The sequence below is a fragment of the Ursus americanus genome, chromosome 33, assembly GCF_024610735.1.
Source record: "Ursus americanus isolate L20-20 chromosome 33, mUrsAme1.1.p, whole genome shotgun sequence".
Lineage (NCBI taxonomy): Eukaryota > Metazoa > Chordata > Mammalia > Carnivora > Ursidae > Ursus > Ursus americanus.
Genome location: NC_142159.1, coordinates 12,801,101 through 12,821,327, shown reverse-complemented (window position 1 = coordinate 12,821,327; position 20,227 = coordinate 12,801,101). Strand labels below are relative to the sequence as shown.

Genomic DNA, 20,227 nt, shown 5'->3' with positions numbered 1-20,227 from the left:
CGCTCGGACGCCCGGGGCTGCGGGGAGCGCGGGCGGCCGGGCTCACGCGCGGCGGCTCGCTGTCCACCTGCCGGCCGCGCTCGGCGAAGGAGAGCCCGGGCGTGGGGGATGAAGGGTTCCCGGGGTCGCTCCGCTCTCGTTGGAGGGAGGGCCTGCGGTGTGCGCGCGAGGGCAGCGATCGGAGCCGGTGGGGGGAAAGTTGATCATCTCCCGTGGGTTTTGGAGATGAGGATGGGGCATGCGTAAAGCACCCAGAGTGCCAAACAAGCCCAGCCGAGCGCGGATGAGCGCCCCGAGAACCAACCTGCGTTTGGGGGTTGATGTTCCGGGTATCCAATAGGCCGGTGATTCCCTTGTCCCGCCCCCGCCCCAAGCCTCAGTCTGAGTGCCTGAGACTCCCGGGAAGAAAGGAGAGCTGACCTGGCCAGCCAGGAGGTAGAAGGGACTTTGAACCATTCGGGACCTGTGTTTGCTCCATCTGTGAAATGGGCATCTTGATGGGTCAACCCTATGCGGAGACCTCTCTGGGAGGTCTGTGATACTATGAGACGAAAACCCACCCAAGCTGGAGGAACCCAGGGTTCCGGTTCAGGTCAGCATTCAGTAGACGCGTTGAAGCGGCTGCTGGGTGGCTCACTGGACGAGCTGCTCCAGAGGAAAGATGCAGGGACAGCTACCGTTCTTTGGTCTGGGTGCCCTGGTGGGAGGAGGAGGTGGGTGTGTTAAATACTAGGGCTCTGTTAGAGGGACCAAGGAAGTCCTCTGGTCTGGGAGGAGGATGGGGAAGCCTTCTCGGAGACGATGGGATTGAGTGGAGCTGGGAAAGAAAGCACAGCACTTAAAGGCCAATGTTTGGCATTAGTCAACCTGGGCGTTGGAATCCTTGCCTTGCCCCTTAGCCAGTGGCTAACTTAGCCTGGGGCAAAAACCTTTCTTTCTCTATGGTCCCATTCGATGTACTCCTTAAAAGAAGCAGTTGCTCTGAAAGATTAAGTCTGATAATCCATATAAAGTACTTAGGACGGAGTCTGTATGTAGTAGGTTCTCAACAAACATCAACTATTAATTTCCACTAGACTGTAGCTCGTTGGGGGCAAGGGCAATGTCTATTTGGCTCGCCATTATGTTCCCAGCACCAGTATGGTGCCTGGCATACAGGAGGTCTACTACGTATTTGTTGAATGAATGAGTGATGAATGAGTATGTAGTCAACAAATAGCGAATTTAGAGATGGCCAGATGCTAACGGATGGGCACGGATATAGCCGACAGCGGTCTAGGTGGATGAAACAGTGTAAACATAAGCCCCGAGTGACAGATCCGGAGTACCTCCCTCGTCTGGGGAGGAAGGGTAACATCATGAGCATATCCAGAGTCTAGAGGTAGGGAAGGGCACTCAACCTCTTGGGATCCTGAATCCCAGCAGCCACCCGGGGGTAGGGGAAGGAGCCGGAAGTATAGGTAGGTCAGAGAGCCTTCTCACGTCCTCTAAGTGTCCATCTCAAAGTCATACGGGTAAAGGGAGGAAGGGGTGCTGGGTACCTGATGGGAGTGGAAGAGGACAAGGGAAAGGAGCCCCGGAGCCCCTTCGTGGGGGGTGGCGCAATCCTCAGCTTGTCCCCTCTGGTCTCTGGGCAGGCTCGTGGTGACATGGCCAAAAGGGGCAGCGTGGTGCCAAGCGAGCCAACCACTGGGTGTGTGTGATGAGCCAGGCACACAGTGAACGAGGCTACAGGAATGTGCTCCATCTTTGGGGGAATCTGCTGTGGTCGTTTTGTATCAGCAGCAAATCCTTGTGGCTGGCTCCCGCGCTCCCTGTCGCACTATGGACTGTGGCCACTCCAGCCTCAGGCCAGGAGGGAGCTGTGTCTTTGGGGGTAGAACCATCCCCTAAGCAAAGTGAGGGGACTTTCTCTTTTCTGAAGTCCTGGAAAGGCAGTATGTTGGGTTTCTTTCTCCCCGGGGTGACCAGGAAGATGTGAGAAGCAAAGGTCTGAGGTGGAGGTGAGGGGATGGGGGAACATAGCCCTGGGAGCCAAGAGACAGGAGGCATGCCCCTCAAAAGTGCCAGGTTCGGAAGCATCTCCTCGTAGCACTTTCCATAGTTGCTTATAATTGTTTAATTTGCCATTTGCCCTCGATACCTCAGTGCCCCAGAGACCCGCCGGGCTCCCAAGAGCAAAGCGACATCCACACTGATCCCTGTCCTGCTGCTCCTGGGATGCAGGGTCACAGGGTGTAAGGGCTACAGGGACCCTGGCCGGTAAGAGAGGACACCCTCCATTTAAAGGTGCGGAAGCGGGGGGTGAGATGTGCAGCCGTGGAGCGTTAGGGGGACCCCGAGGCCCCTGATCCCACATGCTCCGTCCCTACCGCGGGCTCTGAAATTCTCTGGGAGTTGAACACGCTGCCACATTTGCCTTCGTTTTCCAATCTTCCAATAAAATGGAATGAAAAGTTAGAAAAAGAAAGGTGAAGTGGATTTAAGTTGCCCAGTGAAATCTTTTAATTGAAAAAGGACACCCTCATGCATGATGACAAGAAAGACGGAAAGTCACATGTGTTCCCTTTATCTTTTTAAAGATGTATGTTTGATCCTGAAAAGAAATCATCAGATCAGGGACCTCTCTAACCTAGGCTGACCTCTTGCTGTCAGAAGCATCCGAGTCAAGGTACACAGGCTGCAGGCGGCCACAGAAGGGCCTCTGGAGGCCGCCTGGAGGCCGCGGCGTGTCTGCTTGTCCCGGACAGCCTCCAGCCCCGCACATCCTGCCCCCATGGCCTTCCCCGCGGGCATCCAGCCTGCTGGTGCCATCGGTCGTCGGCCGCAGGGCTTCGGCGTCCCGCTCTTTGCTTGGGGATCTGGCAGGACAAACTCGTTATCGCAATTATAGATCCCAGGCAGGCAGGAGGGGGCAGGAAGAAAGGAGGGGGCGAGAGCGAGCGGCTGTGGATTCCTGAGCAGGGCTGGGGTGTAGGTAAAGCTTGGGGGGGTGTGGCATCGGGGCTGGAACTTCTCATGTGGTTTGAACCTCCCGGGGCGGTGGTGGCTGCAGGCTGCCCTAAGGAAGGAAAAGAGGGTGTGCCGATCTCTAAGACAGAGAAGGCTGTTCTTCGGCCCGCTGGAAGGCCTGTCCGAGGGGCCTCCTGCCTGGGCTGGCCCCTCCTGAGCTGCGGGGCCCTCGGTGGGGCTGCCAGATCCTACAGTCGCTGCCGGGGCGCCTCGAGGAGGTGGAGTGGGCAGTGTCGGAGGTCTGGCGTCTGGAGGTCCGTGCAGACCCCGGAGGGCCAGCATGCCCCGCTCCAGGGAGGCCTCGGGCGGAGGGCGGCAGCAAGCCTCGGCAAGGAGCCTCTGCTTTGGAGTTGTGGGACCTTATTTCAAGCCACGGCATCTCTCTGGGCCTCAGTTTCCTAACTTATTAGAGAGGATGCTAGCCACGGCAGCCGCAGCAATCACCTAATAGATATTAGTTCCCTTTACGCTTTAGAGAAACTCGGGTCTTGGGAACTGTTGAGCCAACCTTTCCAGCAAACAGCCTCAGAATTCTTAAATTCCTCCACAATTCACACTTCATTCATTCATTCCCTCATTCCACTCGGGCTAACACCTGCCCCTGGCCTGCACTGGGGACTCAGACTCCGCTCTCCTCCCTGCCCGGCGCCCGGTTTCTCGCAGCCCCCAGCGCGGCCCAGTGGGCTGGCTTTGAAGCGGCCATCGGTGGCGGCCCCTGGAGTTCTCTCTTCGGTCTGTTGTGCAATACAAAGCAATTGTGTAACTTGTTTCCCCAGTGCGGTACCTCATCCCATGATCCTCCCCGCCGATCTCCTAGGGTTTCAGCCTGCAGGTCACGGAGGGAGACAAAGGTTCACTCCTGTTTGCCGAGCGCTTGCGGGTTCCCCCCGCGGTGCTAAATGCTCCCCGTGCCTCGCGGCCTGTACCAGCCGCGGCGTCCCAGGAAGGCAGGGGTAGTGTGCCCTCGTGCCCTGCCAAGGTTCAGAGACAGAAGCAGCTGCTGCTTGTCACAGAGGCAGCCCGGGATGCATTCTGACTTCCCGGGGCCCAAGGTCATTTTGCCTTCAAGGGCCCCTTCCTCCATAAATAATATTTAAAGTTATATTTATGACTGCACTGGTATATTGAAACATTTTCTTCCGGGCGCCTGGATGGCTCATTTGGTGGGGTGTCCGACTCTTGGTTTCAGCTCAGGTCATGACCTCAGGGTCGTGAGGCCGTGCCCTTCACTGGGCTCCACACTCGGCACGGAGTCTGCTTGAGATTCTCTCTCTCCCTCTGTCCTTCCCCCGCTAGCGCTCCGGCTCGGTCTCTCCAATAAATAAATAAATACATCTTTTTTAAAAAAACATTCTCTTCCTCCTAAAAGTTAATCTTTTCTTCTGATTTTGAAAGAAATGAAAACATTTTTGTGGACTCTGGGCACTTTGTCACCTGCGGCCGATGGCAGTGTGGGCCCTGGAGCTAACACGGCTGGGATTCCAGCAGAAGCCCGCTGTTGTGCGAGTCCTAGCCTCCTCACGGCACTGCTCTTTAGCAGTTAAAAAAAAAAAAAGACTGGAAATCTTAGCGCCTGGTGTGGCATTAATAGTTCTCTCTGGAAAAGGGAATTTGATTTGTGTATCCCCCCACTCCCTGCCTTGCTGTTTTTTGACCTAAACTTTTTAAGGGGCAAGCCCCCTGAATCCTCTTTCTCCAAAGCTCTAGATGTCCCATATGGGCCTTCTCTCCAATCACAGACCCTACGGAGAACGGGTTTGCCCAGAGGACAAAGAGGATCCATTTATCTTTTAGAGATAGCTCTAGATTCCTGCCTAGTCCCCAATATCAGTATCGTTGGTCGTAATAATAATAACAATAACTAACACGTTTTTGTCCTCTCAGTGTGCGGGGCACTGTGCTAATCCCTGGGCGTGCATTGTCAGTAACCCTGTGAATAGATACTGTGATCATCTCCATTTTGCAGATGAAGAAATTGAGGCTTGGGGAGACTATGTGAGTTCCCCAAGTAACAGTGCCAGGATTGGGACTGCGGTCTGCTAGCTGGCTGTCAGAGCGTCGCCTCCATGCAGGCCGGGACTGTTTCCCACCGTCTCCCCATCACCTGGCACAATTCCTTGGTGCGTACAAGCCTTCAATGCGGAATGAACGAATGTTTGACTGACCCTAGAGACTGACTCTTAACCTCTCCTCTGCCCTGCTCTTTAGGGAAACTTACCGGCTTCCGGTCCTGCCCCTTGGCAAAAGTTGGCAGCTGCCACCCAAGGGTGGTCTGGCCCAGCTCAAAGCTGGGGCGAGGAATTGAATAGAACCGGGGAAGGCTCAGGCGTTCACTGTCCCATCAACACCCCGCCTACCACCTCCTCCAGCAGCCTGTGGACTCCCACTCGGAGAGTCCACCCCGTCCAGGCTGCTGCCCCCCTTGGAACTCAAAGGTGCCCTCCATAGCTCCCCAGTCTGGCCAGTTCTGCAGTGGTGTGGAATTCTCCAGCTCTTCCAATACGTTTAAAGGAGCAGGTGTCTAAAACCCCTCCTACCTCAAATACCCAGTACTGTTCCGCGGCCTGCACCGAGACTTGCCTGAAATGCCCACCTCCCTTCGTTCTTGCAGAGTCTCCTGGAGATCTTTCTTTTGTTATCTAAGTATTTCCTCTAAGCAGATTTTCAGCGTGGGCCTGTGTCTTTGACCTTCTGCAGCTTTATTTCCCTGAGAATATTTTTATTATGACCTCATATTTGAATGACACTTTGGCAGGCTTTAAGATGCTGGATTGAAAGGGTTTTCTTTTCAATTCTTAATAACATTTGTGACTTCCTTTTGTTACTGAGGGCTAGAATGGCAATCTGCTTCTTGTTCCTTTGTAAGGGATGTTACTACGTTCCTTCTCTCTCTCCCTGCTCTTCCTCTTTTCTTTCATCGGCTCAGTGTCACCCCATATCGGTATGGATTTGTCCCTATTTCTACTGTTGGCTACTCTAGGAGCCCTTTCAACCTGAGTCCATCCATGTTTGTTTAGTTCTGAACATTTAATCTCTGTCGTTCTGTTCCTTATTTCCTCTCTCCAATTTTATTTTCCTTTCCTTTTGGGACCCCTACTTTCCATCTCTCTCAGCTTTTCTTTTTCCTTTGTTACCGCTTTGTCTTTTCCTGCTTTTCAGGGACAGTTCGCAATCTGATCTTGCTCCTGACTAGTGAATTCTTCAACTGTGTGTGTCTCGATATTTACACCATCTATTGTGCCCTTTATTTTAAATGTTCTGTTTTTCACACCTCACGTTGTGACTTGGTTCTCGCCTATGACTTCTTGCGCTTGCCTTGTTTTACACGTCTGCTCTTTTTTTTTTAAGATTTTATTTCTTTATTTGACAGAGAGAGAGAGACAGCCAGCAAGAGAGGGAGCACAAGCAGGGGGAGTGGGAGAGGAAGAAGCAGGCTCATAGCGGAGGAGCCTGATGTGGGGCTCTATCCCAGATCGCCGGGATCACGCCCTGAGCCAAAGGCAGACAGACGCCCTGAGCCAAAGGCAGACAGACACCTAATGCCAGGCGTCCCTACACATGTCTGCTCTTATCTCCATAGTATAATTATCATGTTTTGCTTTGAAATCTTGGTCTCCTGCTTAATAATTCTGCTTCAGATGGAATATGTAGCTTGGTTTATTGTCTTTCTTTAATAGTAGCTGTATTTCTTTTTTGAAAAGATTTTATTTATTTGAGAGAGAGTGAGTGAGCAAGACAGAGAGAGAGATGGAGCAAGGGGAGGGGCAGAGGGAGAGGGAGAGGGAGAAGCAGATTCTCCGCTGAGCAGGGATTTGATCCCAGGACTCTGAGCTCATGACCTGAGCCGAAACCAAGAGTCGAGGCCTAACCGATTGTGCAACTCAGGTGCTCCTAAACTGATAAATATTTTATTATTTTTATTTTTTTATAAAGATTTTATTTATTTGATAGAGAGAGAGGCAGCGAGAGAGGGAACACAAGCAGGGGGAGTGGGAGAGGAAGAAGCAGGCTTCCCGCCGAGCAGGGAGCCCGATGCAGGGCTGGATCCCAGGACCCTGGGATCACGCCCTGAGCCGAAGGCAGACGCTTAACAACTGAGCCACCCAGGCGCCCCACTGATAAATATTTCAAAGGAAAGGTAGGTCCAGGAATCTCAATACAAGGTCATCATGATTGGTGTACACAATTATGAAAAGTGTTCAGAGGTGGCGAAGGTGACCTGGGGAGGAGGGGACAGTTAGGTCTCACGAGCGAGGCAGGTTTGGCTTGGTGGCGGTGGGAACCCAGTCCTGGAGGCACGGGCTGGTTGTGCGTTGCTGGGAAGCCAACCGCTCCAACACTTATGTGCTTCCAACAGCCGTTTATTATTTTTTGTCTCGTGGCTCTGTCGGTGGACCGGGTTCAGCTGAGGGGTTCTCACCTGGAGTCTCTTACCTGGTTTCGGTCAGATATCCGGGCGTCTGAAGACGCAGCTGGCCTGGGTGTCCGAGGTGGGTCACTCCCGCGGCCGCCCGCTGACACTGGCTGTCGGGGGGTGGGGGGGGACTGTCCACTAGAGCCTCTACCTGTGGCCTCCCTGCGGGCCTCGGGCTTCTCACGGCCCGGCAGTGGAGTTCCAGGCACGGGGTTTCCAGGAGCAAGCATTCAGGAAGCAGAAGCTGCCACGTAAGGGGTGTCCCTAGAACGACCAGGGACACTTCCACCATATTCTAGTGGGCCTAGCGGTCACAGGACCCGCCTAGATTCAAGCGAGTGGAGAAGTAGGCTCTGCCTGTCGGTGGATGGAGTGGCCAGGACACACTGCTGAGGATCGTGTGGGGTAGAAGATTCTGTGCAACCCGCTCCCCAGGAATGGGAAGCACTAGTGATTGGGGAGAAAGGAAGTGACTCCTTTGGCTGGGGCGGGAGGAAGGGAGGAGACAAGTGTGGAGCAGACTGAGTCAAGTTCACGGAAGATCTTGGTCGCCAAAACCAAGTCCAACGTGACTGACAGTATCCGAGCAGCGGAGAGACACCGTGCAGAAAACCGAGGGCTTGGCAGCTCTGTGCTCTGAATTTCTATTGCAACAAGTGAGTCCCCAGGGAAGAGGCTGGCGGCTTCTGACCCTTCACAGTAGCTTATCCCAACCCCACGGTGGAGGAAAAAACACTCTGTCCCCAATCCACTGGGCAGCTGTGGGACAGTAATTGTCTGCTGGGTGCGTGGCCGGGCCAGGTACTATGCAAGTAAGTCATAAGCCACTGGCCTATCCAAGAAATTCCAATATTTCTACCTTCATTAGGATGCTGGCGGGCCAGGTCTGGGGACCCAGAGGAGGAGGTCCCACAGGACCAGCCAAGAGGGAGGGCCCTTGGCTTCACAAAGGATAGAAATTAAACTTGAGCCAGTAGAAGGTGAAAACAGAGTTTCTAGAAGATAGAGAGAGAGCAGATACTGATGGATTGTCTGGGAGATTCAGAAAAGAAAAGAGGGGGTCTTGTCTTTGTTTGGGGTCTGGGGTTTTTTATTGAGGGCAGTGGTTTGGTGTATGTGTCCTCTCAGGCATCCGGGAACCTGTCAGAACAAAGACAAGGGCCCAGGTGTTAACTCCTTGGAGCTAGGGGTCTCGGTGTCCAGATGTCTTCCAGCACCAGTGGTCTGGAATGCGGTATGATAGCTTTGTCCGGCCATTCTCACCTGGTCCTTCCCTAGGTGTTCTCTTCTAGAAAAATCATTAACTCCTTGTCCCTTACAAGGAGGATATATGCTATTTGCATCACAAAGCATGTGTAAAGGGGGGTGGGGGGCAGGTCCTAGGAAGAAAAGAAGCAGGAAAAGGAAGGGAAAGCAGATTTTTAGGGAGTCCTTCACTCTCCCTGTCTCAGTGCCATTGCTTCCAGATCCCCTCTTGGACTCTTCACGGCCCCCAAATCCTTTGCAAGGCCAAGTATCCTGTTGTTGTGATTGTTGTTGTTGCTGCTGCTGTTTTGCTGGAAAAATGGGTCCCAGTCCAAGCAGTGATGGAGCCCAGAGGACACTGTGACACCTCTGGGGTCTGCATGGAGCTGAGTGGGGGGTTCTGATGGCCGTTGCTAGAGCCCAGGGAGCCAGAGTCTGGAGAGTTCAGTGCACGTTCAGAGCTGACCCTTCCTTGGCATTTGCTCAAGCCCACCTCTTGCGTGAAGCCTCTCTGTGTGCGTGCATTCATTCATGTTTCACTCAGATGTCTTCTTAAATGACAGCCCCCCCCCCCCAGTGCTGAGTGCTGGTAATTTGGCTCTAAGGCAGGCCTTGTCCCCCAGGGAGCTCCTAGAATAGAAGGGAAGCAGACCTGTCTACTAATTACACTTTCATGTGCTGAGTGCTCTAACCCAGGTCCCTAGGAGATGCTGTAAAGATTCTCAGAAGAGACCGACCTCCTTGAGATTGATGGCCAGGCTTTGGGCAGGTCTTGGAGGAAAAGGAAGCCAGCATTTCTGGAGCCCACTATGCACGCAGTCTGCTAGGGGGTGGCCATCCGTTGCTAAATGACTTTTGTACGCAAAACCCTTCCACACACCTGGTTTACACAGCGAGGCTGAGGGACTGGCATTTACTATTAACAATTCTTATTTCATTTGACTGTTGCAACCGGGAATTCCACAGGAAACACCAAGCCCGGCTTGCCTATGAGGAAACAGGCTCCGAAGGGGTTAAAGTCACAAGCCCAAGGTGACTCCACTAAGCCAGAATCCAAGGCCAGGGTAACTCTAAAACCCACAGGCCAGCCGGCCCTAGCGCACGGCCCCTTCCCAGGAGCCAGGGTATCTTCCAAGAGAGGGGGCAAACCCTGCGGGGGGGAAGCTCAGCATTGCCAAAGGGCCCAGGTACCGAATGGGTGGGCGCCATGCTGGGATGGGAGAGGAGGCAGGAGGAGGTGGGAAGGGCCTTGCATGCCAGGCCAGGGGAGGGGGCTTTCTTCCATCTGCAGGGAGAACTGACAGAGGGTTTTGTGGCTCCCACTCTGTGCTGGAATCTCTCCTCCCAGGTCACTCGCCCGTGAAAGCTCATCCCCTAAAGTCCACGTCCTCGGAGGCAGAGCTGGGCCCGGAACCCCGGTCTCCTGACTCCCGGCCCAGAGCTCGCTCCTTGCTGGCTTCCTCCCTGTCACGGCCTCCATGGCTGTGGTACAGGCTGTGGTGTTTGCTCAGAACCTGAGCCCGGGGGCAGAGAGCACAGAAATATTTATTTATGTCACGGCCAACCCTGCCTCCGGGAGGCCCCTGACGGGCACCTCACAGGGAGGCTCGGTTTTAGAATCCCGAGTTGACATAGCAGGAAGGAGAAGGAGCTACATTATAATTACTCTTCTTTTCTCAGCACTGGACACATTTTGAAGCTGGATAGCTTGATCTTTTCCTCTCTTCTTCTTCCTCCCCCATCTTACTGACCTGGGATCTCCAGGGATCTTGGTGGTTCTAGATCATTCGTTGATTTCAGCCTTGGTTCTGGTGAGACTGGGGGTTTGGGGAGATCTTCTTGGAGGCGGGGGAAGGGAGAGAAGTGAATATATTCAAGGGCTGCTTCCTGCCCAACACTACACCAGAGGCTTATACTCATGATCTCTCTCTCTCTTTCTTAATTTAAATTTTAGTTACCATACAGTACAATATTGGTGTCAGGAGTAGAATTCAGCAATTCCTCACTTACATACAGCCCCCCAGTGCTCCTCGCAAGTGCCCTCCTTAAAACCCATCCCCCATCTAGCCCATCCCCCGCCACCTCCCTCCATCAAGCCTCAGTCTGTTCTCCGTCATTCAGAGTCTCTTATGGCTTGTTTCCCTCTCTCCTGTTTCTCTTTTCTCCCTTCCCCATATGTTCATCTGTTTTCTTTCTTAAATTCCACATGAGCGAGATCACATAGTATTTGTCTCTCTCTGATTGACTTATTTCACGTAGCATAATACACTCTAGCCTCATCCACGTCATTACAAATGGTGAGATTTCATTCTTTTTGATGGCCAAGTAATATTCCGTTACACACACACACACACACACACACACACACACACACACACACCATCTTCTCTATCCATTCATCAGTCAACGGACATTTGGGCTCTTTACCCAAAAAGCAGCCCTATGAGGGAAGGTCCCATTTATCACTTTGACTTTACAGAAAGGAATGGAGGTGCAGAGAGGTTAAGTAACTTTCCCAAGGGCGCCCACCCAGCAGAGCCAGGTCAGTCTGGCTTTGATGTTTCTAGTTTTCAGCCCCTTCACTCAGGTCTGTAACAGGGATTCTTGAGAGAGCAGGGGTGCTGGCTTCTCCCAATGGGGCAAGATCGTCCACAGCTTAACCCCACCCTTCCCCTCCCACCCGATTTCTACTCTGGCCTTCCCTAGACACTCGCTCCACTGTGCCGGGACCCTCCCTGTCCCATCCCCTCACCGAATGGTACACTTCCCTTCCTGGACGTGCTCACCCCCACCTCTGCCCCCACCCCGTCTTCCCTCTTGCTGTTCTTCCCAGCTAGAATATCACTTCTCCCTCTCCACCTAACAAAATCCCAGGAAAATACAATAACAACAATAATAATAATGCTCCTTCGTTGAGCAGGAGCAGCGAAGTGTGGAGGTTGACAGCACGAACGCGGGGGTGTTCTGCCTGCGCTCCGCCCACTTCCACCACTTTTGTTGGCTGTGTGATCTCAGGCAAGTTACTTAACCCCTCTGGACCTCAGTTTCTTCATCGGTAAGACAGAGATGATGATATCCATCTCAATGGGGTGGTTATGGATGAAAAGAGTTACAAAAATAAAAACTATACAGGGCATCTGCGTGGCTCAGTCAGTTAAGCGTCTGCCTTCAGCTCAGGTCATGATCCCGGGGTCCTGGGGTCGAGCCCCATGTTGGGCTCCCTGCTCAGCAGGGGAGCCTGCTTCTTCCTCTGCCCTCCCCCTGCTTGTGTTCTCTCTCTCAAATAAATAAATAAATAGATAAAATCTTTTAAAAAGATAAAAATAAAAACTATACAAATGAAAACTTGTGAAGTTTTTAGAAAAATGCTTGGGCCATAGGAAGTGCTCATTAAATGCTTATTCTTAACACCAAACCTTCAATATGTGGGGCAGACTCTAAGTCAGATCTCCTGGGATCACATCCCATCTCCATTGGTGACCTTGGCCAATTTATTGACGCTCCTTGGGCCTCAGTTTCTATATATAAAAAATGTAAGTGCTAATATGCTTTCCACTCCAGGTGGATGAGACATGCAGAGAAACGTGAAGTACGTAGCAGAGCCTCTCACTTAGAACCAATATCAGCTATTATTACAGTCACTCTGCCCCCCAGCCCAGGAATGTAGTGAGCACATGGTGCCACTCAAACTCCCCCTGCCCCGGCAGGCTGCCCCCCCCCAGCACCCTCTTAGCACCCTCTCTCTGAGCTCCATGGCACTCACCGCCTGTCTTGGGTCTTCATGTCTCGTCGTCGGCATCACTGTGGCAGGAAATGCACCCGTGGCTCGTTCACTTAGCTGGTTTATTTCATTCAGCAACTATGTGTTCAAACCTAAGGTAAATAAAAACAGACACAGCCCCTGAGCTCATGGGCCTGAGTCTGGTAAGGGACACGACCGTCCATTGAAGGGAAAATGCTACTAACCAGTGGGGAGAGAGGGACGCGGAGCTGTGAGACTGCACAGCACGAGGGATTTGAAGGGATGCTTATTTATTTATTTATTTATTTATTTATTTATTTATTTATTTTTGGAAGCGATTCTTGGGGTAGTATCAGACATGTCAGTAGGTGAGGAGAGACTGCTCAGCACATGCAAAGGCCCTGTGACAGGGACGGGAGGGATTAACAGGGCAGAGCGCAGACAGAGAGGAGACTGGAGCGGTCTACAGGATCCAGATACTGCACAGAAGACTTGTTGACCACCGTAAGGTCTAGTTTGGAGTAGACTTGAAGCTTTTAGAGATGCCCGTGGCTGCATCATGAAGGATTGCAGGGGCCCAGGGCAGAGTCAGGGTGGGCCTGTTGGGGAGTTATGGCAGCATCCAGGGTAGAGAACACAAGCCTGGGCCTGAGTGGGGATGGGGATGAGGAGGGAGATGAGAAAGAAAATTTGTAAGAAATGAAGATAAATTGGAAAGGCCTGGGTGCTGAGGTTGGTGGACAGGTAACCAGCAGTGAATTTAAGTTTCTGGCTTTGGAAGCTTCAGGGGTGCTGGTTTCATCCCCCACAATAGGGAACCCCGGAAGAGACCAGCTTCTGTGACCACGAGACTGCCTGGGCCCTCTCAAAGCTGATAGCCTCGCTGGGGAGAGCTGCCACGTCATCGCAACAATGATGACAATAGCTAACTGGTCACTTGGCAGTGATTGTGATAGCTAAGTGCACAGGGTTTGAACCCTGCTCAGCCAGTGCCAGAGCCGCTGGCGGCATTCTGCACCACTGCCCATGTGCCATCATCCTCCTCTCTAAGTGCCTCCCGGGTGCCAAGAACGGTGCCAGCCAGGCACTGCGATGTCAGCTCTGCGTGAAAAAGACAAGTGCCCTGTTCTCACAGAGCTTTGGCTCTGGGGAGGTGGGTGGGTCACAAACAAGACAGTCTGAGCCAGCGAAGAGCACTAAAGAGGGTAAGTGAGACAATTCCTGCAGGTGGGGGAAAGGGAAAGCCGTGGACAGATGGGTGACATTTAAACCAACACAAGAATAAAACTGCATAATTGCATAGTAGTTTAGAACTCCAGTGGGGCGTGGGAGCAGGAGTGACAGGCTTCGGGAAGTAGCAATTTTAGGGTGTTTTGGGAAACATGTGACATAAGTTTCTGATGTATTAGAAGGTTTGGTTTTGAAGTATAAGTAGGAGTTCCCCAGGCAGACAGGGTCAGGAAATCACCCTAGAGAGAAGCACAAGCAGGAGCAGAGGCAAGTAACATTATGGGATGTGTGTGTGCAGCACACAGAGCTTGGCATTTCGGAAGCATAGTCCGTAAGCTCCACGTGGGCTCAGATGCTCGTCTATATTGTTTCCTTGTTGTCTGCACGCTCCAGCACGCAGCGTATGATGAGCGAATATTCTCCGAATGAATGAATGCACGAACACGTGAATGAGTTAGTGGTGTGGGAGAGGCGGCAAAGAGAGGACAGCGTGTAAACCAGTGTTGTCCAAGGTCATGTTAGGAGCGCCACTCATGTCATTTTAAATGTTCTAGGAGCCACATTTCAAAAGTAAAAAGAGGGGCACCTGGGTGCCTCCGTCTGTTAAGCATCAGACTCTTGGTTTTGGCTCAGGTCATGATCTCAGGGTCGTGGGATTGAGTCCTGCATCGGGCCCTGCACTGGGCATGGAGTCTGCTGAAGATTGTCTCTCTCGCTCTCTCGCCCTTTCTAAAACAGAATTAAAAATAAAAATAAAAAAGTAATAAGAAACAGGTTAAATACACTATGAGAATATATTGTATTTAACCCAGTATATCCCAAATATTCTCAACCAGGTAATCAATGTTAAAACATTACTCACAAGCTATTTTCAATTCCTTTATTTCGTACTCGGTCTTCGAGATCCCATGGGTGTCTTGCGGGCTCAACACATCTCATCTCCTACGTTCCCAGGACTCAGCAGGTGCAGTGACCCGTGGCTACCATATCGGAAAACGTGTGTCTAAACGCTGCTGGGCCGTGAAAAACCCACTAGGGAGTTTGGACTTGATTCCTCCTGGCTGATGAGAGGCTGCTGCAGGGCCAGGCAGAGGAGAGCAGGGTCAGGTCTGTTGCTCCCAAGGTCTCCGGGGTGGCTGGGCAGCTGATGGCGTGTGAGAGTGGAGGGGCCTGTTCCGTCTGCCCCACCGTGGGTGGCGAGTCACGCTCGGGGCATGTCTCACTCCAACTGGCTGTGGGATGCCTGGGGTGGAGATGGGGCGCTCTCCCCAACCAGGAGTCACCCCCTTAGTGAACTCCAGGGCCTGAGGCCCGCGGCCCGCAAATAGCTCCTTCTTCTGCGACTCTGCGCCCCTCCATCCCGAGGCCGTCCGTGGTCCCTGAACCGGGCAGGCGCTGGCTGAGCACGGCGTCTGCTGTAATTTGTGGGTAAACAGCTGTGGCTCTGGGCAGCTGGGCAAGGAAATGAAGCACCTCTTAGCGTGTTTAGCAACAGCCCCACCTGCCTAGTTCCCTCGGGGCCACCTGGGGACACACCGGCCCGCGGAGGCCCACGCTCACACCCTCGCTCCCTGCCCAGTGCTGCTCAGCACCCCCAGGCGTATGCGGGGCCCCTGGCACAGCCCTTCCACCCTTCCCGCTCGTTTTTCTATTTTCTTAGACCCCAGACTCACACTGCCTTGCACATTCTGCACACCCTAAAAGTCCCTTCCATGTTCCCTTCGATTCTGGGGTTGGAGTGCTGGATGCTGGGAGGCGTCTGGGTGCTGGGAGACCCCCGGTTTGGGAAGCAGAAGACCAGGTCCCACCCCTGCTTTGGTAGCTCTGTGACTTTGGGTGGGTTACTGGGCCTCTCTGAGCCTCGGTTTCCTTGGGTGTAAAGCAGAAAGAGTGCAGTGAGGATTAGATGAGATTGTGAACACGAAGGCCCTAGCACAGTGCTAGGCACAGAGGAGGACCCAACGGGAGTAGTCGTGACCGCCTGCTAAGTGTCCATGGTCCCCCACCCCAGCTCCTTGGCAGCCAGGCCCAGCTCACACACCTGGGGCCCTGGATTCTCCCAGGCTGTCAGCCTCAGGACAGGGCTCACCCAGCACTGAAGCCAGGGGGTCCGGCAAAGACAGGGGCCCCTGGGCTCAGCTCTGTGGGTATGAGGTGTCGGTGTTCTAGGACTCTGAGTTCCATGGGCAATTCTTCAGAGGTGACACTGGGGACCATCAGGCCTTCGAGGTGGCACCCAGGACAGGTCAGCCCTGAGAGAACCCGGAAGCAGGACCAGGGCTGACTTCCCCACTGGGCACAGCAGACACAAGGCTCACGAAACTCTTAAGGGCCCCCCAAAATATTTTAACTTCTTTGAAAATCGGGGGGAGTAGAAAACCAACTTTTAGAGGGGAAGAAAATGTTTCCATTTTTTTTCTCACATCACATATTTCTTCATATTTTTTTCTCACGATTTTTTTCACATCAGGAAAAAAAGAAAATATTTAGAGCCCATGAAAATTTATTTTGGGGGGGAGAGCACAAAAGTCATGATGCGGCCCTGACCAGTTCTTCATTCACTCACATGCTTTTGTTGGGCAGGGCACTGTCAGTTTCGTTCAAGCCCTGCACACCTATCTTGGCTTCCTCAGATGGGGAAAACGAGGCCCACGGAGGGTAAATAAGTTGTCCGCGACAGTGAGTTTAGAGGTGACCGATGTGGCATTTGAGCTGGGGTCCATCCCAATCCAAGTGCTTTCCTTCATTACAACACACTGTTTGCAAATTCCTCGTTTTATTTAATTCGGTCCTCACAGCGGTGAGGGTGGGACAATCATTCCCACTTTAAAGCTGAGAGAACTGAGGCCTGGAGCCGGGAAGGAAGTACCTGGCTCTGGGTGGCTTGCCTGGTCAGTGAGGGAGTCGGGGACTAGCCCTGTCCTCCGAAACGCTCCTTATGGCCCCCCCCGACTCCAGCCTCCACCCACCCTCCCCTTGCCCCCCACATGTGTGGCTCCCCTGCCCTTCTTCCTGCCCCCTTTCTTTTGCCCATTTTCGCAGCCCACAGAGGGACGCTCAGGTCCACCTCCTAACAACGCGGGGGGCCGGCCCTGCCGCCTCAGAGGGTGGGGAGCAAAGAGAGGCAGCGGGCCAAAGGCCAGAGGGAAGGCTTAAAAGAAACCGTGGGTCCCCCAGACAAATGCCCCTCTGTAGCTCCAGGCCTATTGTGACTGGCCACGGGCCAGCTCTCCCCGCGGGCGGCTTGAACGGTTGGGGTGGTTTCCCCACCTCCTGTCCTCTCTGCAGCCCAGTGCCTGCCAGGCCCGGGCTTGGGCAGGAAAGGGCAGGGGTGTTCCCTGTGGAATGGAGGGTGTGGAAGGCCAGCAAGAGTTGGGGAGGGCGAGGGGCCCTGTCCTGAACCAAACCGGGAGGCTGGGCGAGTCCCAAGATGGGAAGCGCGGGAGAGGGGGGTCACTGGGTCCCAGCTGTGCATTTTGCAGGAGAACAAGCCAAAGTCCAGACAGAACAAACGACTTGCCCAAGGTCACACAGCAAGTAAGTAGCAGAGGTTCTCCCAACTTCCAGCCCAGGGTTCTTATCCCTACAGCAGGCCTCGCTGTCAGGGCACTGGCCGTGTCTCTGTTAAGTAGCTAAGATGCTGAGCCCTGCAGACCAGGCAAGAAGGTCACGTGCTAAAATGACAGAGTAAGTCCTAGGTTTCTTAGAATTCCACGAGCAAGTGCAGACCCTTCAGACAGCATCTACACCCTGAACTCATTCATCGCAAACACTGTGAGGTCCGCCAGGTGCGTGGAAAAGGCGGAGGGAGAGCAGAGAATCAAGAGCAAGACCAGTGAAAGGTTGGTTTTAGGGGCAAATCCAGATTACGGGAGTCTGGCCTTGGTTCTTAAAGACAGTGAGGAGCCACCCAGGAGCGCTGGGGGTCAGAGCACACGGGTCAGCACATGGTGCCAGGACATTGCTGGTGCCCGTCTCGGTTTGGTTTTTGCCCTGCACTCCCACCCCCATTCCCCCCCACCAAGAAGTTTACAGTTGCCTGGTCCCTGGGGTACAAAACTCCGTTTCCTCTGTGTGTTCGTGCTCTAATGGACGGCAGTTAGAAGCAGTTCAGAAACCCGGGTCAGTGCTTTTTAGACACGTCCTGTCGCGCAGCCGGTGGCTGAGAGCGGGGCTGAGGGCGGTGTGTGGGCCGGGTGGGGTCTCCCCGGTGGCCCACCAGCCGGTTTCTCTAGGTTTGGTTTGGTTCTTACTATTGTTGTCACTGATCTTGTCTCAAATGAATCAACAAGGAGGTCTCGAGAACGTACCAAATTAACTACCAATGAACCTTCCTCTCTCCCTGCGCCCCGGGTGGCTCGCTGGCCCTCAGTTTCCCCGTGTGCAAGGAGAGGGCTGTGGACTCAGTAGTTTTCAGACTGGCTTCCATGGAGTTCTGTGACCACAAGCAGTTGCCTCCCAGGACCACCGCAGGGACCGAGGAGGGGTGGACGAGAAATTGAGGGGTAGAAAGGAGGTTTTTGGTTCCTTAAGTCCTTTGGGGAAGCTTCCTTCTCTATCATGAATTCATTCCCCAAACTCTTCCAAAGACGAGTAGATCTCCTTTCAGATTGCACCAACACATCAGAAAATCTGCCAGTTTCCCTTTTTCTGGCTGGCAGAACCTCCCTGCACCTCCGTCCTCCCCCGAGTCAGACTGCGACCCCCAGGCTGCGGCAGGGCGCCCCTGCCCCCCGCCCCCGGGCTCCCCGGGCCCCTGGAGCCCCTGTCCTTTCATGCCTAGTTTGTTCCTCCACTCTAGGGGGGCCTGTCCTCCACGAGCCCCCCAGGGAAAGATGTTTGGGGTGAGGGGGGATTTTTTTTTTTGTGGAAGCTCCGCACGCCAGAAAACATTCCTCTACCTTTCCACTCGATATTTAGTTTGGCTTGCTGTACACTTCTGGCTGGAAATGATTTTCTCTCCGAACTTTGGAGAGCTGTTTCAGAGCTCCTGTGCTGCTCCTACCAAATTCTCATTTCATCAGATCATGGGTCCTTTTATTTGTATTTGACCTTATTTTTTTTTTAAAAATCTGCAGACACATATAGACACATATGAGATATTTTCTTTCTGCCCTGTGTTCTGAAAAGGCATAATGATGAGCCCTATTGTGGGTCTTCTTTACTCATTGTTCTGGCGACTCTGGGGTCCTCTCATTCTGAAAACTCGTGGCCTACATTTCTGTGAAAATTTCAGGAATTCTTTGATAATTTCCTCCCCTTGATTTTGTCTTTTTAATCATTTCTGGAATTCTTGTTAATAGGATGTTGGACCTCCTGGAGGACTCTGTTCTGACCTACTTTTATCTTTTTTGTTCCACTTGATGAGACATTTTCTCATCTTCCCACCCTTCTATTGAAGTGTTTGTCAGATTTTTTATTTCTTGGCACCCTTTCTTGTTTTCAGAATATTCTTTTCTTATAGCACCCTGTTCTTGTTTTATAGATGCAGTGTCTTATCTCTCGGAGACATTTTCTTCGGCCCTTTGTAGTGTCCGTTTATTTTAAATGCCTTCCACTTTTCATCTGTTTTGTTTGTTGTCTGTTATCATGTTTGAGGCTTTTATCCCCAAAGGTCTATTGACCCTTGGCTCTCTGTTTTTGTTTAAGAGTAAGGCACTAACAAGCTCATTTATTTTTTTAAGATTTTATTTATTTGAGAGAGAGAGCGTGAGCACAAGCAGGGGGGCAGCAGGCAGAGGGAGAAGCAGGCTCCCTGCTGAGCAGGGAGCTGGACATGGGGCTCCATCCCAGGACCCTGAGATCATGACCTGAGCCGAAGGCAGATGCCTAATGGACTGAGCCACCCAGGCGCCCTTAAAAAGCTCATTTAAAAAAAAATTTTTTTTTCCCTGAGAAGCTCTGGCTGTGGGGGTGGGCTTGTCAACTAGTGACATCATTGGCTGATTGGCAGGACGCTGGTCATTTCATGGAGGCTCCTGTAACTTCAGTCAGTATCTGTAGCCTGTTCTCTTTGGCTGGTCAGTCTCCCCAGCTCCTCTTGAATTTCCTGCCTGGAGGTTACTCCTGGCTGTCCCAAGGGGCTAAGGGGACTGGGTGAGCCCCCCCACCGCATGATTTAAGCTTTCCCTCAGCCCCATTCCAGCCAGGAATTAACCCCCACCAGCACTAGGTTTCTCCCAGAGCTCTGAGTCCCGAAGTCAGGTGTGCACTGAATCTCCTAGGGACCTTGTACAAGGCAGATTCATGTCCAGATTCTTGTCTGGTACTCCTGGAGAGGCCCGACATTCTGCATTCCTCACAAGGGCCTCAGAGCTGCCGATGCTGCTGATCCAAGGGCCACATTTTGGACGGCCGGGGTCTAGAGCACATCACTGCCCCATATAACTTTACGCAGTGCTGGACACATTCTAGACCTGCACTGACCAATACGGGGGCCGCGAGGCACAGTGAAGAGTCAGCACTTGAAATGTGGCTGGTGGGACTAAGGCACTGAACTGTAATCTTTGTTTAACTTAGTTTTCATTTAAATGTAGGTGGCCGCATGGGGCTGTCACGTGGGGCTGTCACGTTGGGCAGTCACG

The 20,227-nt window shown here is 52.8% G+C and overlaps 1 protein-coding gene across 4 annotated transcripts in view; it reads left to right on the top strand.

The window, feature by feature from the left end:
* Positions 1-20,227, top strand: part of NCMAP (non-compact myelin associated protein) — a 39,828-nt gene that overhangs the window by 88 nt on the left and 19,513 nt on the right. Inside the window, exon 1 of one of the 4 annotated variants that reach the window (XM_045782203.2) lies at positions 9,907-13,618. The exons of 2 other annotated variants lie outside the window; for them this stretch is intronic. The gene's annotated coding sequence lies outside the window, so the exon portion shown is untranslated. Of the gene's footprint in view, positions 1-9,906; positions 13,619-17,329; positions 17,486-20,227 lie in introns of those variants that run through there. One more of the 4 variants, XM_045782202.2, reaches the window with a different exon arrangement.